This window comes from Oratosquilla oratoria, unplaced genomic scaffold (genome assembly GCF_046742065.1).
Source record: "Oratosquilla oratoria isolate Oo_2021 unplaced genomic scaffold, ASM4674206v1 SCAFFOLD138, whole genome shotgun sequence".
Lineage (NCBI taxonomy): Eukaryota > Metazoa > Arthropoda > Malacostraca > Stomatopoda > Squillidae > Oratosquilla > Oratosquilla oratoria.
Window position 1 is genome coordinate 90,001 of NW_027467494.1, and position 6,454 is coordinate 96,454.

The window sequence follows — 6,454 nt, forward strand, 5'->3', positions numbered from 1 at the left end:
GGGCGGTCGACGGAGTCAAAGGCTTTAGTAAGGTCTACAAAATCTATGTACAGGTTTTGATGCTGCTCTCTGCATTTCTCCTGGAGCAAACGTGCTACATATACCATATCTGTGGTTGACCTCTCCCGCCGAAAACCACATTGTGATTCAGGAAGGATCCTCTCAGCTATGTGAGAGAAATGTCTCATTAGCATAATGCGTGCTAACGCCTTACCAGCCGTTGAGAGGATGGTGATGTATGTATATATATATATATATATATATATATATATATATATATATATATATATATAATATAATATATATATATATATATATATATATATATATATTGTTCTAGGAAAGGGTGGCAAAAAATAAAATATTCAATTCACGAATACAGTAATGTTTTCCCAATAACAAAATGTGTACGCTAAACAACGCACCAGGGTCTTCGACCAACGACAAAACAAAAATGCCTACTCCGCGTGTGTTAGGTCCGACGCGTGTTTACAATTCCTTATAGCGCAAATTGTTTACATGGATTTATTCTAATTATTAATTATACATACACAGGCTCCCATAACTACATGCTTACACACAGGGAATACATTCGGAGGAAAAATGAGTGAGGCGTTCAACAAATATTTTCTTTCAGTGTTCACTAAGGAGAGGTTATATAAAGTACCTGACTGCAATCCGATTTTCAATGGGGATGAAGAAAGTAAAATATCTAATATCAGCATTATTAGCATTATTATTATTAATGTTATTTGGGAAGAATGAAAAAGTACAAATAACGTTGAAGTACCGGAGTTCAGGAGAACCAGTTTTGACAAAATAAGAAACTATGTAAGACATTTGATTACTCACTAGACTGAGCGAGGGGCTGTAATGGGGTCAGATACAAAGTCAGTCTGGACGTCATTAGCGTGGTCAGTGGTCGGGTCACGGAGGGTATGCGTACCTTGGGTCAGGTCACTTGCAAGCGCGTGGTCAATAGTCCGGTGAACGATTTGGATGAAATGTATAGTCATCTCACAGATTTAATTCTAAATGCACAAAATAAATTTATCCATTCAAGTCAATACGGAAGAATAGCAATACTCCTAAATGGATGACGGGCAGGCTGAAACATGAGATCGGAATGAAAAGAGGACTACGTAGAAAAACAAAAACAAAAAAAAAACGGGGAAATACGCCTTAGATCCAAACATAATGATATGGCAATGCTGGTTAAAAAAAAAATAATAAAAAAAGGGAAAGGATAGGCCCAATTAAAGATTATGAAAATATCATGATAGAATCGGAGGAAAAAATGAGTGAGGCGTTTAACAAATATTTTCTCTCGGTATTTACCAAGGAGAGGTTATATAAGGCATCTGACTGCGATCCGATTTTCTGTGGGGATGAACAAAATAGACTAATATCAGCATTAGTGAGGTAGAAGTAGTCAAGCAGTTTGAAAGACATAAAGCTACAAAATACCCGGGTCCAGACGAAATTTTTCAGTGAGTGCTTAAAAAGTGTAAATTTGAAATCTGCGACCAGTTAACAAAAATACTTAATAAGTCAGTAGACACTGGTTGTGTACCTATTGCTTGGGGGCAGGCAAACGTTCCTGTTTTTAAAAAGGGAGATAAATTGTCTACATGTCACTACAGGCCAATATGTTTGACATCAGTTATAGGTAATACACTTGAATCATTGATAGTTATTAGACTCTGAGAACACATCGAGAGACATAATTTGACACACAGCATGGTTTCTCCAAGGGTAAGTCATACGTGACTAATCTTCTATCCTTTTACACTAAAGCATATAAGGCGTCAGATAACAATGATACTTAGGATGTTATTTACCCTGACTTCAGTAAAGCGTTCGACAAGGTGCCCCACCAGGGACTATCAGATAAAATCAAAGCCCATGGCGTATGAGGAAAAGTGTTAGAATGGATTAGAGCTTGGATCAGTGACAGAAAAAAGCGGGTTACCATAAATGATGTCAAATTCTGGTAAGGAAGTGTTTCTAGTGGGGGCCACCAGGGCTCGGTTCTGGGTCCATTATTGTTAATTATGTACATAACCGACTTGAACAATGTAATTGATAGTGATGTTAGTAAGTTTGCAGAGGACACTAGAATAGGACGCCTAATTAGGTCAGGAGACGACGCCGATATTCTTCAGGGTGATCTAAACAAATTGTTCACATGGTTGGTGAAATAGTAAATGAACTTCAATATCTCAAATTACACCGTGTTAAACGTAGGGCTGCACAACCCCGAAAATAGATACAGCTTAGATAAAACGCTTTTAGAGAAAATCGAGTGAGAGCGAGACTTGGGAGGTCTAGTGAATTCCGACCTTAAATCCAGGAAATAGTGCATTAGCGTCAGGAATAAAGCTAACAGATTTCTAGGTTTCATTGCTAGGATGGTTACGAACAGAAGTGAAGGGGTAACAATCAAACTTTATTTAGCGTTAGTTAGACCCATGCTTGATTATGCGGTACAGTTTTTGTCTCCGTCTTATAGAATGGACATCAATTCACTAGAATCAGTACAGAGGAGAATAACCAAAACGATACATGGGCTCAGACATTTACCTTACGAAGAGAGGCGTAGGCACCTTAACTTAACCCTTTGGAAAGACGCAGAGTGCGGGGTGATCCGAGAGAGTTGTTCAAATGGATAAAAGGCTTTAACAAGAGTGATGCAAACAAGGTCACCATATGAAGGCAACAAGGCAGGACTCACAGTTATGTATATAAACTGGACAAATTTAGATTAAAGAAGAAAATAGGGAATAATTGGTTTACTGATAGGGTGGTCAGCGAATGGAATAGACTTAGTAACCATGTAGAGAGCGCTGAAAATATCAGTTGTTTTAAGAAACAGATAACTTTATGGTTGGGAATCACGGGTGGTAACGGACATAGAACTGACTATTGAAAGCCTAATTGTCTCCTGCAGTCTCCTTCATCCTTTATGTTCGTATGTCCGGTAGGAATTTTTAAGATTTATTTAGATAAACATCTAAGCAATATGCTGTAACGCCTGTCACTTGTCTGGTTCGTTCATTCATTCATTTTGTCGTTTAACTATTTTTTCTGGGCATGCGGCCTAGTTATTGACATAAAGGTCTCTTATCGGTAAGATCTCTCTTTGTAGCCGTTTGTAAATAAAAAAATAAATTAATCGATAGATAAATAGATAAGTAAATAGAAAAACAAATAAAAATGAATAAATAGATAAATGAATAAATAATATGAATAAATAAATAAGACAAAAATAAAAACAAACACAAAGATATATAAATAAATAGAGAAATAATTAGATAAATATACAAAAAAACAAATAAGTAGTTAGGTAACTATAGAAATTAATATATAAGATAAAAACAAAAACAAACATATACATAACTAAGTAAGTAAACAAATAAATAGATAAATGTGAAAATATATAAGTAGTTAGATAATCAGAGAAATCAATAAATATATGAATGAATAAATAAATAGATAAATACATACAGAAATAAATAACGAATTATAAAGTGAAAAAGTGCAATATATGTATATATATATATATATATAGATATATATATATATATATATATATATATATATATATACATATGTATATAGATATATATATTCTTTATATATATACATATACATTATATATATATATATTTATATACAAATATATACATATATATATATATATATATATATTTATATACATATACATATATATATATTTATATATACATATATATACATATATATATATATATTTATATATATATATACATATATATATATATATATATATATATACATATATATATATATGTAAATGAATAAGTCAATAAAATATTAAATCAATAATGTTAAACAAATATAAAGTGTTGAAGTGAAGTCTGAAGAGAACATTATGAAGAACGCATATGATAAAATAAAACTAATGAAAATTTGGGAGTATGATTAAATATTTTCAGTAGTCATAACTATAAGGACATTTTCTTTGAAAATAGTATAGCGAGAGAGAAAAGAAAAGTCATTCAGGACTTACCTTAGACGTCTTCCAGATCAACCTCATCAGATTCTCTACAGGTATTTACAAAAAATCAACTCTCCTCACCTGCAATAAAAATGGAAAAAACATTATCATCATGGACATCGACCAGAGAAATTAAGCATGAAATTAGTCAAGGAAAAACATGAATTGACGTCAGCTGGATACACAATGGTGTGTCTAGTTCACTCCACTTGTTTTACTTGTTACCATGTCCGTATATAATGGAAACAGGATATGTGAGGGCAAACTGCCTTGCCGAACTCCTATATTTACACTGAAACACTCATGAATCCTGAAAAAAGTTTTTATTCTACATGTACATGGTTCTTTTGTAACTTTAGTACCTGCTCATAGTCTGCTGCTTACTTCATTTTTCTCCTCTAGGCCTTTTCAAGGTCTTTAAATGGTATGTATAAATGTTTGCTAAATTCCCATCAATTTTCTATTATCATTCTCTATATTAGTTGCGTGAAATGGTCTTTTATGATACCCATAAATTAAGTAGGGCTTTCATTGAAAGAATTAACTAATATTCACTTACTTATTTGTATATTTCTTCACAAATTGAACTATCAACGCAACGATTAATTTATAAATAAACATACACAAAGCCACACACACACACAAACACACATACACACACACACACACACACACACACACACACACGCACACACACACTCACATACACACACGCTAGCGCGCGCCCACGCACACACACACACACACACGCACACACAAGCACACACACGCACACACACACATACACACGCGCACACACACACACACACACACACGCACACATACGCACACACACGCACACACACACACAAACACACACCCACACACACACACACATACACACACGCACACTCGCGCGCGCACCGGAAATCAAAAGTAAAAATCGAGATGTCTTGTCGCGAAGGACCTCGAGAGAACTTGATGCGACAGTTGTGCCATTGTGGAAGGCGACTGTTGCCATTTACTTTTAACACTTTTTGGTTTCTTTCAACTTATTAGTGTATATGCAGATTGATCTACCAGTGAAGCTTACCAATTTTTGAACGCTACTGAAATAAAAGTAATATTATTTGCATTATCATCAAATATCGGACTGCATTATTTGGATTCAAGTGTCTCAGGGTTGTAGTTTGAATAGAAAAATTAGCTCATTTTTAGAGCAGAGTACCGTAGTGAAACCGTGTTGGGCTCATAACCCAAAGGCTCGTGGATCGAAATGATCAGATTTTCATTTTTTGTCTATATTCACAACAGAGTGGCGTAGTGGTGGCGTGTTGGGCTCATGATCCGGAGGTACGTAGATCGAAACCACACTTTGCTAATCACATTTATATTTTTGTTTTGGGAACTCTATTTCTTTCCATCTATTATATATTGATATCAGTGGTTCTATGATAGAGTTAAGATGGCAATAGTTTATATTCACGCGCACTTTCTTCTCTTTAATAACCTTTAAATCGTTACCTTTACTCGTAATATAGAGCAAAAACTTTACTGGAGCCAGTGACAGCACTACTAGTCCTCTTTGTTGTGAAGATGTTCTATCATTTTACACATATGGGATCGATTATCGTACATCCGTTTCACGCTTGAGCCAATGCCAATACTATTACTGATACTACTTATACTATTTCTATTACTCCCTCTACTACTACTACCACTTTTTCTACAAAATGATGCACATATAAGACTTTCTTGAGGTCACGGGACAATTAAGGGCACATGTCGACCAGTAATAATGCTTCATTCACCAGTCGATTTCATTGTGCTGTTGAGGGGCACTGCCATCTAGTCTGAAGATGTTCTTCGAAATTAACTGATAGATGTGAACAACTGTTTATTTTCATGTAACGTCGCCACATCCAAACATACACGTACCAATCCGTTAAAGAAGTCCATATTCAAGTGGCAATGCAGAGAATAGTGAAATCCTCTGTAGGACTTCCTTGAATGGTTACACCTAACAGGAAATCTTTGTCGTCTGAAATGACGACGCCATTTCTTAGCTTAGCGCTGGGCATCGCTTCAGCACACGAGCAACAGTTATTGCTTCTCATTGTAAATTTGCACCTAAGGTGGCCTCGAACCCTCAGTCTTTTGGTCAAGAACCGAAGGCGCTAACCGATTGCGCCACGGGGGCGACGAGAGTTGAGGGGACTTTAGTCGGAGAAGTATCCCGAGGGTCAGCGATGACTCCACGGCATGCTTGTCGTCTCTGCGGTTGGGAAGTCCGTAACAAATAAAGGCCACACACAAAACATTTTTTGTACACAAAGACCCGCAAACACAGACCCACATAAAAAAAAAAAAAAAAAAAAAAAAAAAAAAAAAATCCCGAGGTCTTGTAGCGATGGACCTGGAGAGAACGATATTGAA